Raw genomic sequence first — 22,587 nt, 5'->3', positions numbered from 1 at the left:
GAAGGGGCCCAATCCAAAAGTTTCGGAGGTCATCTCCTGGAACTCTCGAGAACAAGGCCCATCTTACATGCAAACTCTGCTACTGCGCAAACATAGGTTGCAATTAAAGAGAAATTGCAAGGCCGTCACAATGGCCCGAGGCCAATGCTCTGACTAAGTCAATTTTCTCTTGCAATCACCATGCCGCCGTTCACAGAGAGATCTCCCCCATTCACTTATGACGCGACGCACAATCCAAGGGCTAGACACGAGCTCGCCCTTGAAAGGCCACTTTCCAAGGCATCCCCCGATGACACATTGGAACAACAATCACTGTCGAACCATTTCCCAATGTTGTGCCGATCGAGCTGGCACAGAGCCGCTAGACGAGGGCTCCCGTTTTAGATCGAGTTTTAAAATCACCAAGAAGACACGGTGAGGGCTGGCAACCGCTGCCAAACCTTTTTCCGAAATTGCGCCAGCTGAGTGACAAGAAAACATGATGTAAAGGAGAGTCCAGGAATAGCACCACCCTCGAAGGTGGGCTTCATGCCCTTCTAATTGATTCAACGTCGGCGTCCACCGTTTCAAAATCTGACATATCCATCCGCCCTGACAGCGGCGTTGAATCAATGAGCTGGGCACGGGAGAGGCTCGCGGCAACCACCTCTCCCATTGTAGCCGCGATAGGCTCGCAAAAAATTTTGCTAGAGCGCCAAGTACCCACCTCATTGCTATAGACAAGGGCTCGCCATTAGACCAACTTCGAAATAACAGAACGGACGCGGTGTAGAATGGCAACCACTGCCAAGTCTCTTCCGTAATTGCGTCGGTCGAGTGATCGAAGAAGGTGATCTAAGAGAGGGTCCAAGCATGTAGGCATTCGTTGGGGGATTCGCGCCGATGGCAAAAATTTGTGCAATACCCGAGCAACACCGGACGGAGGTGCAAGACGAGGGCTCCCATTTTAGATTGAGTTTTAAAATCACCAAGTAGACGCGGTGAGGGGCTGGCAACCGCTGCCAAACCTTTTTCCAAAATTGCACCAGCTGAGTGAAAAGAATACATGATCTAAAGGAGAGTCCAGGAATAGCACCCTCGAGGGTGGGCTTCATGCCCCTCTAATTGATTCAACGTCGCCATCCACCATTTCAAAATCCGACATTTCCATCCGCCCTGACAGCGGCATTGAATCAATGAGGAGAGCACGGGAGAGGATCGCGGCAACCACCTCTCCCATCGTAGCCGCGATAGGCATGCAAAAAATTTTGCTCGAGCTCCAAGCACCCACCTCATGCCTAGAGACAAGGGCTCGCCATTAGATCAAAACTTCAAAATCGCTGAACAGACGCGCTATAGAATGGCAACCGCTGCCAAGTCTCTTCCGTAGTTGCGTCGGTCGAGTGATCGAAGAAGGTGATCTAAGAGAGGGTCCAAGCATAGGCATTCATTGGGGGATTTGCGCCGATGGCATAAATTTATGCATTACCCGAGCAACACCAGACGGAGGTGCTAGACGAGGGCTCCCATTTTAGATCGAGTTTTAAAATCACCGAGTAGACGCGGTGAGGGCTTGCAACTGCTGCCAAACCTTTTTCCGAAATTGCGCCAGCTGAGTGACAAGAAAACATGATCTAAAGGAGAGTCCAGGAATAGCACCCTCGAGGGTGGGCTTCATGCCCCTCTAATTGATTCAACGTCGCCGTCCACCGTTTCAAAATCTGACATATCCATCCGCCCTAACAGCGGCGTTGAATCAATGAGGGGGGCACGGGAGAGGCTCGCGGCAACCACCTGTCCCGTTGTAGCCGCGATAGGCATGCAAAAAATTTTGCTAGAGAGCCAAGCACCCACCTCATAGCTAGAGACAAGGGCTCGCCATTAGATCAACTTCGAAATCGCTGAACAGACGTGCTGTAGAATGGCAACCGCTGCCAAGTCTCTTCCATAGTTGCGTCGGTCGAGTGATCGAAGAAGGTGATCTAAGAGATGGTCCAAGCATAGGCATTTGTTGTGGGATTCGCGCCGATGGCATAAATTTATGCAATACCCGAGCAACACCGGACGGAGGTGCTAGACGAGGGCTCCCGTTTTAGATCGAGTTTTAAAATCATCGAGTAGACGCGGTGAGGGCTGGTAACCGCTGCCAAACCTTTTTTCGAAATTATGCCAGCTGAGTGACAAGAAAACATGATCTAAAGGAGAGTCCAGGAATAGCACCCTCGAGGGTGGGCTTCATGCCCCTCTAATTGATTCAACGTCGCCGTCCACCGTTTCAAAATCTGACATATCCATCCGCCCTGACAGTGGCGTTGAATCAATGAGGGGGGCACGGGAGAGGCTCTCGGCAACCACCTCTCCCCTTGTAGCTACGATAGGCATGCAAAAAAAATTTGCTAGAGCGCCAAGCACCCACCTCATGCCTAGAGACAAGGGCTCACCATGAGATCAACTTCGAAATCGCTGAACAGACGCGCTGTAGAATGGCAACCGCTGCCAAGTCTCTTCCGTAGTTGCGTCGGTCGAGTGATCAAAGAAGGTGATCTAAGAGAGGGTCCAAGCATAGGCTTTCATTGGGGGATTCGCGCCGATGGCATAAATTTATGCAATACCCGAGCAACATCGGATGGAGGTGCTAGACGAGGGCTCCCGTTTTAGATCGAGTTTTAAAATCACCAAGTAGACGCGGTGAGGGATGGCAACTGCTGCCAAACCCTTTTTCGAAATTGTGCCAGCTGAGTGAGAAGAAAACATCATCTAAAGAGAGTCGAGGAATAGCACATCCGGGGTGGGCTCCATGCCCCTCTAATTGATTCAACGTCGGCGTCCACCGTTTCAAAATCTGACATATCCATCCGCCTTGACACCGGCATTGAATCAATGAGAGGGGCACGGGAGAGGCTCGCGGCAACCACCTCTCCTATATAAGCTATTAGTGCGAGGCTCGCTCTGCATTAGAAATTAGCGAACACACCGACATCCACCTTAAAAATCCAAATCCTTTAAAATTCCTACCAAACAGCCATTCACGACCCAATTTTTTATGGGGTCGGCAGAGGAGCAAAAGATTGTCATCGGTTAGGAGATGTGAGTTCATGGAGCCGAGGGACTGAAATGGTCATCGAGCTCATCCGATCAACTGGATGAATTTCACCTTGAAGGGGCCCCCAATCCAAAAGTTCCGGAGGTCATCTCCTGGAACTCTCGAGAACAAGGCCCATCTTACATGCAAACTTTGCTACTGCGCAAACATAGGTTGCAATTAAAGAGAAATTGCGAGGCTGTCACAATGGCCCGAGGCCAATGGCTCCGACTAAAGTCAATTTTCTCTTGCAATCACCATGCCGCCGTTCACAGAGAGATCTCCCCATTCACTTGTGATGCGACGCACAATCCAAGGTCTAGACGCGAGCTCGCCCTTGAAAGAAAGACCACTTTCCAAGACATCCCCCGATGACACATTGGAACGTCAACCGCTGTCGAACCATTCCCAATGTTGTGCCGATCGAGTTGGCATAGAGGCGACCTTAGGGAGCTCCTGCGTAGCAATCAGGATGTGCTTTCGTGCCCATCTCTCACAAAAACCAATGTCAGCTGTGGACAAATTTGGAATCCAAGGGCTTGCATCCATCGATATCGTCGGCACTGGGTCTATATATTCAATGGCCACGGAGAGGTTCCGATAAGAGAAGCTCCCCTGCTCGCTCGCACAAACATCCCAAATTCTAGACACAAGCTCCCGCCCTTAGCATCGCTCTCCAGATCACCACAATGACACATTGGAATGACAATCGCTGTCGAAAAACTCCCGAAATTGTGGCAATGGAGTGAGAAAGAAGAGCAACTTTGGGGAGCCGCGCATAGCAAACGGGCTATGCTGCTGCTTCATTCCGCTCTTATATAGGATCCGAAATTGTTGATTTCGTTTGGAATCCGAGGCTGCATTCGTCCTTGCTCAAACAAGCAATGGCTCTTCTAATCGAATGGCCACGGGGAGCTTCCGATAACAAAGGCTCCCTTGTCACTCATGATGCGCAGGCCAACTGCTAGACGACGGGTCGCCCTTCAGATCGCTGCCCAGGCAACCACCACAACGGCACCATTGGAACGACAACCGCTGCTGAACCATTCTGAAAATTTTGTGCCAAAGAAGTTGTTGCATAGAGAACGACTCTGGGGGGCGAGCCCTCGCATAGCAAAATCGGGATGGCTTCACGGCCCTCCCAATAGAAATGATGCTGGTGCCAATATTCCAAAAATCCGAATAACGTGTCTTTTGCGAACACCAGCACTGATTTCTATTAGGGAGGGTCGACGAGAACTTTTGGTATCAAAGCTCCCATCGTAGCCACGATAGGCACACAAAAAATTGCTAGAGCCCCAAGCACCCACCTCATGGCTAGACAAGGGCTCGCCATTAGTAGATCAACTTCAAAATCGCTGAATAGACGTGCTGTGGAATGGCAACCGCTGCCAAGCCTCTTCCGTAATTGCGTCGGTTGAGTGATCGAAGAAGGTGACCTAAGAGAGAGTCCAAGGCTAGGGATTCGTTGGGGGATTCGCACCGATAGCAAAAAATTATGCAATACCCGAGCAACACCGGACGGAGGTGCTAGACGAGGGCTCCCGTTTTAGATCGAGTTTTAAAATCACCAAGTAGACGCGGTGAGGGCTGGCAACCACTGCCAAACCTTTTTTTGAAATTGCGCCAGCTGAGTGACAAGAAAACATGATCTAAAGGAGAGTCCAGGAATAGCACCCTCGAGGGTGGGCTTCATGCCCCTCTAATTGATTCAACGTCGCCGTCCACCGTTTCAAAATCCGACATATCCATCCGCCCTGACAGCGGCGTTGAATCAATGAGGGGGGCATGGGAGAGGCTCGCGGCAACCACATCTCCCGTTGTAGCCGCGATAGGCACGCAAAAAATTTTTCTAGAGCGCCAAGCACCCACCTCATGGCTAGAGACAAGGGCTCGCCATTAGGTCAACTTCGAAATCGCTGAACAGACGCGCTGTAGAATGGAAACCGCTGCCAAGTCTCTTCCGTAGTTGCGTCGGTCGAGTGATCGAAGAAGGTGATCTAAGAGAGGGTCCAAGCGTAGGCATTCGATGGGGGATTCGCGCCGATGGCATAAATTTATGCAATACCCGAGAAACACCGGACGGAGGTGCTAGACGAGGGCTCCTGTTTTAGATCGAGTTTTAAAATCACTGAGTAGACGCGATGAGGGCTGGCAACCGCTGCCAAACCTTTTTCCGAAATTGCGCCAGCTGAGTGACAAGAAAAAATGATCTAAAGGAGAGTCCAGGAATAGCACCCTCGAGGGTGGGCTTCATGCCCCTCTAATTGATTCAACGTCGGCGTCCACCGTTTCAAAATCCAACATATCCATCTGCCCTGACAGCGGCGTTGAATCAATGAGGGGGGCACAAGAGAGGCTCACGGAAACCACCTCTCCCCTTGTAGCCGTGATAGGCACGCAAAAAAATTTTGCTAGAGCGCCAAGCACCCACCTCATGCCTAGAGACAAGGGCTCGCCATTAGATCAACTTCGAAATCGCTGAACAGACGTGCTGTAGAATGGCAACCGCTGCCAAGTCTCTTCCGTAGTTGCGTCGGTCGAGTGATCAAAGAAGGTGATCTAAGAGAGGGTCCACGCGTAGGCATTCATTTGGGGATTCATGCCGATGGCATAAATTTATGCATTACCCGAGCAACACCGGATGAAGGTGCTAGATGAGGGCTCCTGTTTTAGATCGAGTTTTAAAATCATCAAGTAGACGCGGTGAGGGCTGGCAACCGCTGCCAAACCTTTTTCCGAAATTGCGCCAGCTGAGTAACAAGAAAACATGATCTAAAGGAGAGTCCAGGAATAGCACCCTCGAGGGTGGGCTTCATGCCCCTCTAATTGATTCAACGTCGCCGTCCACCGTTTCAAAATCCGACATATCCATCCGCCTTGACAGCGGCGTTGAATCAATGAGGGTGGCACGGAAGAGGCTTGCAGCAACCACCTCTCCCGTTGTAGCCGCGATAGGCACGCAAAAAATTTTGCTAGAGCGCCAAGCACCCACCTCATGGCTAGAGACAAGGGCTCGCCATTAGATCAACTTCGAAATCGCTGAACAGACGCGCTGTAGAATGGCAACCGCTGCCAAGTCTCTTCCATAGTTGCGTCGGTCGAGTGATCAAAGAAGGTGATCTAAGAGAGGGTCCAAGCGTAGGCATTCATTGGGGGATTCGCGACGATGGCATAAATTTATGCAATACCCGAGCAACATCGGACGGAGTTGCTAGACGAGGGCTCCCGTTTTAGATCGAGTTTTAAAATCACCAAGTAGATGCGGTGAGGGCTGGCAACCGCTGCCAAACCTTTTTCCGAAATTGCGCCAGCTGAGTGACAAGAAAACATGATCTAAAGGAGAGTCCAGGAAAAGCACCCTCGAGGGTGGGCTTCATGCCCCTCTAATTGATTCAACGTCGGCGTCCACCGTTTCAAAATCCGACATATCCATCCACCCTGACAGCGGCGTTGAATCAATGAGGGGGGCACGGGAGAGGCTCGCGGCAACCACCTCTCCCCTTGTAGCCGCGATAGGCATGCAAAAAATTTTTGCTAGAGCTCCAAGCACCCACCTCATGCCTAGAGACAAGGGCTCGCCATGAGATCAACTTCGAAATCACTGAACAGACGCGCTGTAGAATGGCAACCGCTACCAAGTCTCTTCCGTAGTTGTGTCGGTCGAGTGATCGAAGAAGGTGATCTAAGAGAGGGTCCAAGCGTAGGCATTCGTTGGGGGATTCGCGCCGATGGCATAAATTTATGCAATACCCGAGCAACACTGGACGGAGGTGCTAGACGAGGGCTCCCATTTTAGATCGAGTTTAAAAATCACCAAGTAGACGCGGTGAGGGCTGGCAACCGCTGCCAAACCTTTTTCTGAAATTGCGCCAGCTGAGTGACAAGAAAACATGATCTAAAGGAGAGCCCAGGAATAGCACCCTCGAGGGTGGGCTTCATGCCCCTCTAATTGATTCAACGTCGGCGTCCACCATTTCAAAATCTGACATATCCATCCGCCCTGACAGCAGCGTTGAATCAATGAGGGGGGCACGGGAGAGGCTCGCGGCAACCACCTCTCCCGTTGTAGCCACGATAGGCATGCAAAAAATTTTGCTAGAGCACCAAGCACCCACCTCATGGCTAGAGACAAGGGCTCGCCATTAGATCAACTTCGAAATCGCTAAACAGACGCTCTGTAAAATGGCAACCGCTGCCAAGTCTCTTCCGTAGTTGCGTCGGTCGAGTGATCGAAGAAGGTGATCTAAGAGAGGGTCCAAGCATAGGAATTAGTTGGGGGATTCGTGCCGATGGCATAAATTTATGCAATACCCAAGCAACACCGGACGGAGGTGCTAGACGAGGGCTCCCATTTTAGATCGAGTTTTAAAATCACCAAGTAGACGCAGTGAGGGCTGGCAACCGCTGCCAAACCTTTTTCCGAAATTGCGCCAGCTGAGTGACAAGAAAACATGATATAAAGGAGAGTCCAGGAATAGCACCCTCGAGGGTGGGCTTCATGCCCCTCTAATTGATTCAACGTCGGCGTCCACCATTTCAAAATCTGACATATCCATCCGCCCTGACAGAGGCGTTGAATCAATGAGGGGAGCACGGGAGAGGCTCGCGGCAACCACCTCTCCCGTTGTAGCCGCGATAGGCACGCAAAAATTTTTGCTAGAGTGCCAAGCACCCACCTCATGGCTAGAGACAAGGGCTCGCCATTAGATCAACTTCAAAATCGCTGAACAGACGTGCTGTAGAATGGCAACCGCTGCCAAGTCTCTTCCGTAGTTGCGTCGGTCGAGTGATCGAAGAAGGTGATCTAAGAGAGGGTCCAAGCGTAGGCATTCTTTGGGGGATTCACGCCATTGGCATAATTTTATGCAATACCCGAGCAACACCGGACGGAGGTGCTAGGCGAGGGCTCCCGTTTTAGATCGAGTTTTAAAATCACCAAGTAGACGCGGTGAGGGATGGCAACCACTGCCAAAACCTTTTTTTGAAATTGCGCCAGCTGAGCGAGAAGAAAACATGATTTAAAGGAGAGTCGAGGAATAGCACATCCAGGGTGGGCTTCATGCCCCTCTAATTGATTCAACGTCGGCGTCCACCATTTCAAAATCCGACATATCCATCCGCCTTGACACCGGCATTGAATCAATGAGAGGGGCACGGGAGAGGCTCGCGGCAACCACCTCTCCTATATAAGCTATTAGTGCAAGGCTCGCTCTGCATTAGAAATTAGCGAACACACCGACATCCGCCTTGAAAATCCAAATCCTTTAAAATTCCTACCAAACAGCCATTCACGACCCAATTTTTTATGAGGTCGGAAGAGGAGCAAAAGATTGTCATCGGTTGGGAGATGTGAGTTCATGGAGCCGAGGGTCTGAAATGGTCATTGAGCTCATCCGATCAACTGGATGAATTTCACCTTGAAGGGGCCCAATCCAAAAGTTCCGGAGGTCATCTCCTGGAACTCTCGAGAACAAGGCCCATCTTACATGCAAACTCTGCTACTGGGCAAACATAGGTTGCAATTAAAGAGAAATTGCGAGGCCGTCACAATGGCCCGAGGCCAATGGCTCGGACTAAGTCAATTTTCTCTTGCAATCACCATGCCGCCGTTCACAGAGAGATCTCCCCATTCACTTGTGACGCGATGCACAGTCCAAGTGCTAGACGCGAGCTCGCCCTTGAAAGAAAGACCACTTTCCAAGACATCCCCCAATGACACATTGGAACAACAACTGCTGTCGAACCATTCCCAATGTTGTGCCGATTGAGTTGGCACAGAGGCGACCTTAGGGAGCTCCCGCGTAGCAATCGGGATATGCTTTCGTACCCATCTCTCACAAAAACCAATCTTAGCTGTGAAAAAATTTAGAATCCAAGGCTCGTATCCATCGATATCGTCGGCACTGGGTCTATATATTCAAAGGCCACGAAGAGGTTCCGATAAGAGAAGCTCCGCTGCTCGCTCGCACAAACATCCCAAATGCTAGACACAAGCTCCCGCCCTTAGCATCGCTCTCCAGATCGCCGCAATGACACATTGGAATGACAACCACTGTTGAACAACTCCCAAATTTGTGTCGATGGAGTGAGAAGGACGAGCAAGTTTGGGGAGCCGCGCATGGAAAACGGGCTGTTGCTTCATTCCGCTCTTATATATAGATCCGATGTCGTTGATTTTGTTTGGAATCCGAGGCTGCATTCGTCCTTGCTCACACAAGCAATGGCTCTTCTCATCGAATGGTCACGGGGAGCTTCCGATTACAAAGGCTCCCTTGTCACCCGTGATGCGCAGCCCAACTGCTAGACGATGGCTCGCCCTTCAGATCGCTGCCCAGGCAACCACCACAATGGCACCATTGGAACGACAACCGCTGCCGAACCATTCCGAAATTTTTTTGCCAAAGAAGTTGTTGCAAAGAGAACGACTCTGGGGAGAGAGCCCTCGCATAGAAAAATCGGGATGGCTTCACGGCAGCTGGATGGGATTTGAATTCATGGAGCCAAGGGAGTGAAATGGTCATCAAGCTCATCCGATCAACTGGATGAATTTCACCTTGAAGGGGCCCAATCCAGAAGTTCCGGAGGTCATCTCCTGGAACTGTCAAGAACAAAGGCCAATCTTACATGCAAACTCTGCTACTGCGCAAACATAGGTTGCAATTATAGAGAAATTGCAAGGCCGTCACAATGGCTCGAGGCCAATGCTCTGACTACTAAGTCAATTTTCTCTTGCAATCACCATGCTGCCGTTCACAGAGAGATCTCCCCATTCACTTGTGACGACGCACAATCCAAGTGCTAGACGCGATCTCGCCCTTGAAAGGCCGCGTTCCAAGACATCCCGATGACACATTGGAACGACAACTGCTGTCGAACCATTCCCAATGTTGTGTCGATCGAGTTGGCATAGAGGCGATCTTAGGGAGCTCCCGCGAATCGATCGGGAAGTGCTTTCGTACCCATCTCTCACAAAAACCAATGTTAGCTGAACAATTTTAGAATCCAAGGCTCGTATCCATCGATATCGTTGGTACTGGGTCTATATTCAAAGGCCGCAGAGAGGTTCCGATAAGAGAAGCTCACCTGCTCTCTTGCACAAACATCCCCAAATGCTAGACGCAAGCTCCCGCCCTTAGCATCGCTCTCCAGATCACCACAATGACACATTGGAATGACAACCGCTGTCGAACAACTCCCGAATTTGTGCCGATGGAGTGAGAAAGAAGAGCCAGATCGGGTTGACGAAAACGGCTAAGCCAGATCGGGTCGGCTAGCATGGCTCGGCCACCATTTTTTGCCGAGAGCTTTCGATATTAAAGCTCCCATGTAGCCGCGATAAGTACACCATGACAAATTGCTAGAGCGCCGAGCACCCATAGCAAATTGCCATTATACCAAGCAACGCCGGAGTGCTAGACAAGGGCTCACATTTAGATCAAGTTTTAAAACCACCAAAAAACACACGCCATGGATCGGCAACCGCTGCCTTACCTTTTCCAAAATTGAGTCATCGCAAAACATGATCTAAAGGAGAGCCGAGGAAAAGCACTGAGATCGCTTCATGCCCATTTCATTCATTCAACATCAGCATACACCGTTTGAAAACCCAACAATCCGATCTGCCTAGACACCAATGTTGAATGAATGAAAGGGGCACGGGAGAGGCTCGCGGCAACAACCTCTCCTATATAAGCTATTAGTGCGAGGCTCGCTCTGCATTAGAAATCTGCGACAGCGTGGACAACTCCCTTAAAAATCCAATTCAATGAAAAATGTGACCAAACAGCCATCCATGACACCGTTTTTGGAGCTCGCCCAGATCGGGTCAGCCAGAATGGCTTGCCCAGATCGGCTCGGCCAGATCGGCTCGGCTAGCATGGTGACTTGCTGACTTGGTGAGAGTACTTCAAACTGTCAAGAACAAAGGCCAATCTAACGTGCAAACTCTGCTACTACGCAAACATAGGTTGCAATTATAGAGAAATTGCAAGGCCATCACAATGGCCCGAGGCCAATGCTCCGACTACTAAGTCAATTTTCTCTTGCAATCGCACATGCCGCCGTTCACAGAGAGATCTCCCCAATCACTTGTGACGACGCACAATCCAAGTGCTAGATGCGAGCTCGCCCTTGAAAGGCCGTGTTCCAAGACATCCCGATGACACATTGGAACAACAACCGTTGTCAAACCATTCCCAATGTTGTGTCGATCGAGTTGGCACAGAGGCAACCAAACAGCCATCCACGACACCATTTTTGGAGATCGGCCAGATTGGCTCGGCCAGCATGGCTCGGCCAGAATGGCTCGGCCAGCATGGCTCGGCCAGCACGGCTCGGCCAGCATGGCTCGGCCAGAACGGCTCACCCAGATCGGCTCGGCCAGCAAGGCTCAGCCAGAACGGCTCGCCCAGATCGGCTCGCCCAGATTGGCTCAGCCAGAACGGCTCGGCCAGAACGGATCGGCCAGAATGGGTTGCCCAGATCGGCTCGCCCAGAATGGCTCCCCCAGATCGGCTCGGCCAGAATGGCTTGCCCAGATCGGCTTGGCCAGCATGGCTTGCCCAGAACGGCTCGGCCAGATCAGGTCGGCCAGAATGGCTCGCCCAGATCGGCTCGGCCAGCATGGCTCGGCCAGAACGGCTCGGCCAGATCGGGACGGTGACTTGATGAACGGACTTAGAGATTCGACTTGGTGGGCCGACCTGGTGGGGTGACTTGATGAACGCACTTGAACGGTCGACTTGGTGGGTTGACTCTATGAACGGACCTAAAGAGTTGACTTGGTGAGATTACTTGGCGGGGTGACTCGATGAAAGGACTTAAAGAGTTGACTTGGTGAGAGTACTTGGTGGGGCGACTTGATGAACGCACTTGAAGAATCGACTTGGTTAGAGTACTTGGTGGGGCGACTTGATGAACGGACTCAAAGAGTCGACTTGGTGAGAGTACCTGCTAGCTCGACTTGATGAGCAGACTTAAAGAGTCAACTTGGTGAGAGTACTTGGCGAGCTGAACTGATGAACGAACATAAAGAGTCAGCTTGGTGGGAGTACTTGGTGGGCCGACCTGGTGGGGTGACTTTATGGACGGACTTAAAGAGTTGACTTGGTTAGATTACTTGTTCTGGTGACTTGATGAACGGACTTGAAGAGTCGACTTGGTGGGGTGACTTGATGAAAGGACTTAAAGGGTCGACTTGGTGAGAGTACTTGGCGGAGCGACTTGATGAACGGACTTAAAGGGTCGACTTGGCAGGGTGACTCGATGAACGGACCTAAAGAGTTGACTTGGTGAGAGTACTTGGCAGGGTGAACTGATGAACGGACTTAAAGAGTCGACTTGGTGGGAGTACTTGGTGGGCCGACTTGATGAACGGACTTATAGAGTCGACTTGGTGAGAGTAGTTGTTCTGGCGACTTGATGAACGGACTTAAAGAGTCGGCTTGGCGGGGTGACTTGATGAAAGGACTTAAACAGTCGACTTGGTCGGGTGACTCGATGAACGAACTTAGAGGGTCAACTTTGCGGGGTGACTTGATGAACGGACCTAAAGAGTTGACTTGGTGAGAGTACTCGCTGGGGTGACCTGATGAACAGACTTAGAGAGTCGACTTGGTGAGAGTCCTTGGTGGGCCGACCTGGTTGGGTGACTTCGTGAACTAACTTAAAGAGTTGACTTGATGAACAGACTTCAAGGGTCGACTTGGCGAGGTGACTTGATGAACGGTCCTAAAGAGTTGACTTGGTGAGAGTACTTGGTGTGGTGACTTGATGAAAAGACTTAAAGAGTCGAATTGGTGAGAGTACTTGGTGGGGTGACTTGATGAACGCACTTGAAGGGTCGACTTGGTGTGGTGACTTTATGAACGGACCTAAAGAGTTGACGTGGTGAGAGTGCTTGGTGGGGTGACTTGATGAACATAGTTAAAGAGTCGACTTGGTGAGAGTAGTTGGTCGGGTGACTTGATGAACGCACTCAAAGAATCGACTTGGTTGGAGTACTTGGTGGGGTGACTTGATGAACGCACTCAAAGAATCGACTTGGTTGGAGTACTTGGTGGGGTGACTTGATGAACGGACTTAAAGATTCAACTTGGTGGGCCGACCTGGTGGGGTGACTTGATGAACGGACTTAGAGAGTCGACTTGGTGAGAGTACTTGGTGACTTGGTGGGCCGACCTGGCCGGGTGACTTGATGAACAAACTTAAAGAGTCGACTTGGCGAGAGTACTCGGTGGGCTGACCTGGTCACGTGACTTGATGAACGGACTTAAAGAGTCGACTTGGTGGGCCGACTTGGTCGGGTGACTTGATGAACGAACTTAAAGAGTCGACTTGGTGGGTCGAACTAGCGGGGTGACTTGGTGAGAGTACTTGGTGGGCTGACCTGGCAGGGTGACTTGATGAACAAACTTAGAGAGTCAACTTTGTGAGAGTACTTGGTGGGTCGAACTGGCGGGGTGACTTGATGAACGAACTTAAAGAGTCGACCTGGTGAGAGAACTTGGTGGGCCGAGCTGGCGGGGTGAATTGATGAACGAACCTAAAGAGTCAACTTTGTGAGAGTACTTGGTGGGCCGACCTGGCGGGGTGAGTTGATGACCGAACTTAAAGGGTCAACTTGGTGAGAGTACTTGGTGGGCCGACCTGGCGGGGCGACTTGATGAACGAACTTAAAGAGTCGACTTGGTGAGAGTACTCGATGGGGTGACCTGATGAACAAACCTAAAGAGTCGACTTGGTGAGAGTAGTTGGTGGGCCGACCTGGCGGGGTGACTTGGTGAGCAAACTTAAAGACTCGACTTGGTGAGAGTAGTTGGTGGGCTGACCTGGCGGGGTGACTTGATGAATGAACTTAAAGAGTCGACCTGGTGGGCCGACTTGGCAGAGTGACTTCGTGAACAAACTTAAAGAGTCCACTTGGTGGGCCGACCTGGCGGGGCGACTTGATGAACGAACTTAAAGAGTCGACTTGGTGAGAGTACTCGGTGGGGTGACCTGATGAACAAACCTAAAGAGTCGACCTGGTGAGAGTAGTTGGTGGGCCGACCTGGCGGGGTGACTTGGTGAGCAAACTTAAAGAGTCAACTTGGTGAGAGTAGTTGGTGGGCTGACCTGGCGGGGTGACTTGATGAACGAACTTAAAGAGTCGACCTGGTGGGCCGACTTGGCAGAGTGACTTCGTGAACAAACTTAAAGAGTCCACTTGGTGGGCCAACCTGGCGGGGTGACTTGATGAACGAACTTAAAGAGTCGACCTGGTGAGAGTAATTTCTGGGCTGACCTGGCGGGGTGACTTGATGAATGAACTTAAAGAGTCGACTTGGTGGGGTGACTTGATGAACGCACTTGAAGGGTCAACTTGGTGGGGTGACTCTATGAACGGACCTAAAGAGTTGACTTGGTGAGAGTACTTGGTGGGGTGACTCGATGAAAGGACTTAAAGAGTCGACTTGTTGAGAGTACTTGGTGGCTCGACTTTATGAGCAGACTTAAAGAGTCCACTTGGTGAGAGTGGGCCTAACGGGGCGATGTGGTGAGTGGGCCTAACGGGGCGAGTTGGTGGGGCGACTTGGCGAGTGGTATTAGAGAGCCGACGTGGTGAGGCGACTCGACGAGTTGGTTCGTTGAGATGACATGGTGAGCTGACTTGGCAAGTCAACCTGGCGAGCGAACTTAAAGAGTCGACTTGGCAACGTACTTGAGTCGACTTGGTGAGGTGACCTGGCGAGCGGGCTCAAAGAGTCAACATGGTGAGGCGACTCATGGTGAGGAGCTATCCTTGAGGCAACTTGGAGGGCCTACTTGATTAGTCGACTTGGTGAGCCGACCTGACGAGCTGACACGGTGAGCAGGCTTAAAGAGGCGACGACTTGGTGGGGTAACTCGGCAAGCCAACTTATCGAGGTGAGATGGTGAGTCGACTTGGTGAGCTGACTTGGTGAGCGCACTTAAAGAGTCAACTTCGTGAGGTGACTCGGTGAGTTAGCCCACTGATGCGACTTGGGCGGGCCGACCTGGCGAACGAACTTAAAGAGGCGACTTGGGCGGGCTGACCTGGTGAGCGAACTTAAAGAGTTGACTTGGCAACGTACTTGAACAACCGACTTGGTGAGCTGACATGGTGAGTGGGCTTAGAGAAGCAACTCGGCAGGGCGACTTGATGAACGGACTTAAAGGGTCGACTTGGCAGGGTGACTCGATGAACGGACCTAAAGAGTTGACTTGGTGAGAGTACTTGGCGGGGTGAACTGATGAACGGACTTAAAGAGTTGACTTGGTGGGAGTACTTGGTGGGCCCACTTGATGAACGGACTTATAGAGTCGACTTGGTGAGAGTAGTTGTTCTGGCGACTTGATGAACGGACTTAAAGAGTCGGCTTGGCGGGGTGACTTGATGAAAGGACTTAAACAGTCGACTTGGTTGGGTGACTCGATGAACGAACTTAGAGGGTCGACTTTGCGGGGTGACTTGATGAACGGACCTAAAGAGTTGACTTGGTGAGAGTACTCGGTGGGGTGACCTGATGAACAGACTTAGAGAGTCGACTTGGTGAGAGTCCTTGGTGGGCCGACCTGGTTGGGTGACTTCGTGAACTGACTTAAAGAGTCGACTTGGTGGGAGTACTTGGTGGGGTGACTTGATGAATGGACTTCAAGGGTCGACTCGGCGAGGTGACTTGATGAACGGTCCTAAAGAGTTGACTTGGTGAGAGTACTTGGTGTGGTGACTTGATGAAAAGACTTAAAGAGTCGAATTGGTGAGAGTACTTGGTGGGGTGACTTGATGAACACACTTGAAGGGTCGACTTGGTGGGGTGACTTTATGAACGGACCTAAAGAGTTGACATGGTGAGAGTGCTTGGTGGGGTGACTTGATGAACATAGTTAAAGAGTCGACTTGGTGAGAGTAGTTGCTCGGGTGACTTGATGAACGCACACGAAGAATTGACCTGGTTAGAGTACTTGGTGGGGTGACTTGATGAACGGACTTAAAGATTCAACTTGGTGGGCCGACTTGGTGGGGTGACTTTATGAACAGACTTAGAGAGTCGACTTGGTGAGAGTACTTGGTGACTTGGTGGGCCGACCTGGCTGGGTGACTTGATGAACAAACTTAAAGAGTCGACTTGGCGAGAGTACTCGGTGGGCTGACCTGGTAACGTGACTTGATGAACGGACTTAAAGAGTCGACTTGGTGGGCCGACTTGGCCAGGTGACTTGATGAACAAACTTAAAGAGTCGACTTGGTAGGTCGAACTAGCGGGGTGACTTGGTGAGAGTACTTGGTGGGCTGACCTGGCAGGGTGACTTGATGAACGAACTTAGAGAGTCGACTTTGTGAGAGTACTTGGTGGGTCGAACTGGCGGGGTGACTTGATGAACGAACTTAAAGAGTCGACCTGGTGAGAGAACTTGGTGGGCCGAGCTGGCGGGGTGAATTGATGAACGAACCTAAAGAGTCGACTTTGTGAGAGTACTTGGTGGGCCGACCTGGTGGGGTGAGTTGATGACCGAACTTAAAGCGTCGACTTGGTGAGAGTACTTGGTGGGCTGACCTGGCGGGGCGACTTGATGAACGAACTTAAAGAGTCGACTTGGTGGGAGTACTCGATGGGGTGACCTGATGAACAAACCTAAAGAGTCGACCTGGTGAGAGTACTTGGTGGGCCGACCTGGCGGGGTGACTTGGTGAGCAAACTTAAAGAGTCGACTTGGTGAGAGTAGTTGGTGGGCTGACCTGGCGAGGTGACTTGATGAACGAACTTAAAGAGTCGACCTGGTGGGCCGACTTGGCAGAGTGACTTCGTGAACGAACTTAAAGAGTCCACTTGGTGGGCCGACCTGGCGGGGTGACTTGATGAACGAACTTAAAGAGTCGACTTGGTGAGAGTAATTTGTGGGCTGACCTGGCGGGGTGACTTGATGAATGATCTTAAAGAGTCGACTTGGTGGGGTGACTTGATGAACGCACTTGAAGGGTTGACTTGGTGGGGTGACTCTATGAACGGACCTAAAGAGTTGACTTGGTGAGAGTACTTGGTGGGGTGACTCGATGAAAGGACTTAAAGAGTCGACTTGGTGAGAGTACTTGGTGGCTCGACTTTATGAGCAGACTTAAAGAGTCCACTTGGTGAGAGTGGGCCTAACGGGGCGATGTGGTGAGTGGGCCTAACGGGGTGAGTTGGTGGGGAAACTTGGCGAGTAGTATTAGAGAGCTGACGTGGTGAGGCGACTCGGCGAGTTGGTTTGTTGAGATGACATGGTGAGCTGACTTGGCGAGTCGACCTGGCGAGCGAACTTAAAGAGTCGACTTGGCAACGTACTCGAGTCGACTTGGTGAGGCGACTTGGCGAGCGGGCTCAAAGAGTCAACATGGTGAGGCGACTCATGGTGAGGAGCTATCCTTGAGGCGACTTGGTGGGCCTACTTGATTAGTCGACTTGGTGAGCCGACCTGACGAGCTGACACGGTGAGCGGGCTTAAAGAGGCGACGACTTGGTGGGGTAACTCGGCAAGCCAACTTATCGAGGCGAGATGGTGAGTTGACTTGGTGAGCTGACTTGGTGAGCGCACTTAAAGAGTCAACTTCGTGAGGTGACTCGGCGAGTTAGCCCGCTGATGCGACTTGGGCAGGCCGACCTGGCGAACGAACTTAAAGAGACAACTTGGGCAGGCTGACCTGGTGAGTGAACTTAAAGAGTTGACTTGCCAACGTACTTGAACAACTGACTTGGTGAGCTGACATGGTGAGTGGGCTTAGAGAAGCAACTCGGCGGGGTGAATTGATGAACGGACTTAAAGGGTTGACTTGGCGGGGTGACTCGATGAACGGACCTAAAGAGTTGACTTGGTGAGAGTACTTGGCAGGGTGAACTGATAAACGGACTTAAAGAGTCGACTTGGTGGGAGTACTTGGTGGGCCCACTTGATGAACGGACTTATAGAGTCGACTTGGTGAGAGTAGTTGTTCTGGCGACTTGATGAACGGACTTAAAGAGTCGGCTTGGCGGGGTGACTTGATGAAAGGACTTAAACAGTCGACTTGGTCAGGTGACTCGATGAACGAACTTAGAGGGTCGACTTTGCGGGGTGACTTGATGAACGGACCTAAAGAGTTGACTTGGTGAGAGTACTCGGTGGGGTGACCTGATGAACAGACTTAGAGAGTCGACCTGGTGGGCCGACCTGGTTGGGTGACTTCGTGAACTGACTTAAAGAGTCGACTTGGTGGGAGTACTTGGTGGGGTGACTTGATGAACGGACTTCAAGGGTCGACTCGGCGAGGTGACTTGATGAACGGTCCTAAAGAGTTGACTTGGTGAGAGTACTTGGTGTGGTGACTTGATGAAAAGACTTAAAGAGTTGAATTGGTCAGAGTACTTGGTGGGGTGACTTGATGAACGCACTTGAAGGGTCGACTTGGTGGAGTGACTCTATGAACAGACCTAAAGAGTTGACATGGTGAGAGTGCTTGGTGGGGTGACTTGATGAACATAGTTAAAGAGTCGACTTGGTGAGAGTAGTTGGTCGGGTGACTTGATGAACGCACTCGAAGAATCGACTTGGTTAGAGTACTTGGTGGGGTCACTTGATGAACGGACTTAAAGATTCGACTTGGTGGGCCGACCTGGCAGGGTGACTTGATGAACGTACTTAGAGAGTCGACTTGGTGAGAGTACTTGGTAACTTGGTGGGCCAACCTGGCCGGGTGACCTGATGAACAAACTTAAAGAGTCAACTTGGCGAGAGTACTCGGTGGGCTGACCTGATCACGTGACTTGATGAACAGACTTAAAGAGTCGACTTGGTGGGCCGACTTGGCCGGGTGACTTGATGAACGAACTTAAAGAGTCGACTTGGTGTTTCGAACTAGCGGGGTGACTTGGTGAGAGTACTTGGTGGGCTGACCTGGCAGGGTGACTTGATGAACGAACTTAGAGAGTCGACTTTGTGAGAGTACTTGGTGGGTCGAACTGGCAGGGTGACTTGATGAACGAACTTAAAGAGTTGACCTGGTGAGAGAACTTGGTGGGCCGAGCTGGCGGGGTGAATTGATGAACGAACCTAAAGAGTCGACTTTGTGAGAGTACTTGGTGGGCCGACCTGGCGGGGTGAGTTGATGACCGAACCTAAAGGGTTGACTTGGTGAGAGTACTTGGTGGGCCGACCTGGTGGGGCAACTTGATGAAAAAACTTAAAGAGTCGACTTGGTGAGAGTACTCAGTGGGGTGACCTAATGAACAAACCTAAAGAGTCGACCTGGTGAGAGTACTTGGTGGGCCGACCTGGCGGGGTGACTTGGTGAGCAAACTTAAAGAGTCGACTTGGTGAGAGTAGTTGGTGGGCTGACCTGGCAGGGTGACTTGATGAACAAACTTAAAGAGTCAACCTGGTGGGCCGACTTGGCAGAGTGACTTCGTGAACGAACTTAAAGAGTCCACTTGGTGGGCCGACCTGGCGGGGTGACTTGATGAACGAACTTAAAGAGTCGACTTGGTGAGAGTAATTTGTGGGCTGACCTGGTGGGGTGACTTGATGAATGAACTTAAAGAGTCGACTTGGTGGGGTGACTTGATGTACGCACTTGAAGGGTCGACTTGGTGGGGTGACTCTATGAACAGACCTAAAGAGTTGACTTGGTGAGAGTACTTGGTGGGGTGACTCGATGAAAGGACTTAAAGAGTCGACTTGGTGAGAGTACTTGGTGGCTCGACTTTATGAGCAGACTTAAAGAGTCCACTTGGTGAGAGTGGGCCTAACGGGGCGATGTGGTGAGTGGGCCTAATGGGGCGAGTTGGTGGGGTGACTTGGCGAGTGGTATTAGAGAGCCGACGTGGTGAGGCGACTCGGCGAGTTGGTTCGTTGAGATGACATGGTGAGCTGACTTGCCGACTCGACCTGGTGAGCGAACTTAAAGAGTTGACTTGGCAACGTACTCGAGTCAACTTGGTGAGGCGACCTGGCGAGAGGGCTCAAAGAGTCAACATGGTGAGGCGACTCATGGTGAGGAGCTATCCTTGAGGCGACTTGGTGGGCCTACTTGATTAGTCGACTTGGTGAGCCGAGCTGACACAGTGAGCGGGCTTAAAGAGGCGACGACTTGGTGGGGTAACTTGGCAAGCCAACTTATCGAGGCGAGATGGTGAGTCGACTTGGTGAGCTGACTTGGTGAGCGCACTTAAAGAGTCAACTTCGTGAGGTGACTCGGCGAGTTAGCCCGCTGATGCGACTTGGGCGGGCCGACCTGGCGAACGAACTTAAAGAGGCGACTTGGGCAAGCTGACCTGGTGAGCGAACTTAAAGAGTTGACTTGGCAACGTACTTGAACAACCGACTTGGTGAGCTGACATGGTGAGTGGGCTTAGAGAAGCAACTCAGCAGGGCGACTTGATGAACGGACTTAAAGGGTCGACTTGGCGGGGTGACTCGATGAACGGACCTAAAGAGTTGACTTGGTGAGAGTACTTGGCGGGGTGAACTGATGAACAGACTTAAAGAGTCGACTTGGTGGGAGTACTTGGTGGGCCCACTTGATGAACGAACTTATAGAGTCAACTTGGTGAGAGTAGTTGTTCTGGCGACTTGATGAACGAACTTAAAGAGTCGGCTTGGCGGGGTGACTTGATGAAAGGACTTAAACAGTCGACTTGGTCGGGTGACTCGATGAACGAACTTAGAGGGTCGACTTTGTGGGGTGACTTGATGAACGGACCTAAAGAGTTGACTTGGTGAGAGTACTCGGTGGGTGACCTGATGAACAGACTTAGAGAGTCGACTTGGTGAGAGTCCTTGGTGGGCCAACCTGGTTGGGTGACTTCGTGAACTGACTTAAAGAGTCGACTTGGTGGGAGTACTTGGTGGGGTGACTTGATGAACGGACTTCAAGGGTCGACTCGGCGAGGTGACTTGATGAACGGTCCTAAAGAGTTGACTTGGTGAGAGTACTTGGTGTGGTGACTTGATGAAAAGACTTAAAGAGTCGAATTGGTGAGAGTACTTGGTGGGGTGACTTGATGAACGCACTTGAAGGGTCAACTTGGTGGGGTGACTTTATGAACGGACCTAAAGAGTTGACGTGGTGAGAGTGCTTGGTGGGGTGACTTGATGAACATAGTTAAAGAGTCGACTTGGTGAGAGTAGTTGGTCAGGTGACTTGATGAACGCACTCGAAGAATCGACTTGGTTAGAGTACTTGGTGGGGTGACTTGATGAACGGACTTAAAGATTCGACTTGGTGGGCCGACCTGGCGGGGTGACTTGATGAACGGACTTAGAGAGTCGACTTGGTGGCTCGACTTTATGAGCAGACTTAAAGAGTCCACTTGGTGAGAGCGGGACTAACGGGGCGATGTGGTGAGTGGGCCTAACGGGGCGAGTTGGTGGGGTATCTTGGCGAGTGGTATTAGAGAGCCGATGTGGTGAGGCGACTCGGCGAGGTTGTTTGTTGAGATGACATGGTGAGCTGACTTGGCGAGTCGACCTGGCGAGCGAACTTAAAGAGTCGACTTGGCAACGTACTCTAGTTGACTTGGTGAGGCGACCTGGCGAGCGGGCTCAAAGAGTCAACATGGTGAGGCGACTCATTGAGTCAACATGGTGAGGCGACTCATGGTGAGGAGCTATCCTTGAGGCGACTTGGTGGGCCTACATGATTAGTCGACTTGGTGAGCCGACCTGACGAGCTGACACGGTGAGCGGGCTTAAAGAGGTGACAACTTGGTGGGGTAACTCAGCAAGCCAACTTATCTAGGCGAGATGGTGAGTCGACTTGGTGAGCTGACTTGGTGAGCGCACTTAAAGAGTCAACTTCGTGAGGTGACTCGGCGAGTTAGCCCGCTGATGCGACTTGGGCGGGCCGACCTGGCGAACGAACTTAAAGAGGCAACTTGGGCGGGCTGACCTGGTGAGCGAACTTAAAGAGTTGACTTGGCAACGTACTTGAACAACTGACTTGGTGATCTGACATGGTGAGTGGGCTTAGAGAAGCAACTCGGTGGGCCGACTTGATGAACGGACTTAAAGGGTCGACTTGGCGGGGTGACTCGATGAACGGACCTAAAGAGTTAACTTTGTGAGAGTACTTGGCAGGGTGAACTGATGAACAGACTTAAAGAGTCGACTTGGTGGGAGTACTTGGTGGGCCGACTTGATGAATGAACTTATAGAGTCGACTTGGTGAGAGTAATTGTTCAGGCGACTTGATGAACGAACTTAAAGAGTCAGCTTGGCGGGGTGACTTGATGAAAGGACTTAAACAGTCGACTTGGTCGGGTGACTCGATGAACGAACTTAGAGGGTCGACTTTGCGGGGTGACTTGATGAACGGACCTAAAGAGTTGACTTGGTGAGAGTACTCGGTGGGGTGACCTGATGAACAAACTTAGAGAGTTGACTTGGTGAGAGTCCTTGGTGGGCCGACCTGGTTGGGTGACTTCGTGAACCGACTTAAAGAGTCGACTTGGTGAGAGTACTCGGTGGGCTGACCTGGTCACGTGACTTGATGAACGGACTTAAAGAGT

The sequence above is a fragment of the Cupressus sempervirens genome, chromosome 1, assembly GCF_028749045.1.
Source record: "Cupressus sempervirens isolate cs-2001-9-10 chromosome 1, ASM2874904v1, whole genome shotgun sequence".
Taxonomy (NCBI): Eukaryota; Viridiplantae; Streptophyta; class Pinopsida; order Cupressales; family Cupressaceae; genus Cupressus; species Cupressus sempervirens.
The sequence above is the reverse complement of the archived record's forward strand: the minus strand, read 5'-3'. Positions refer to the sequence as shown.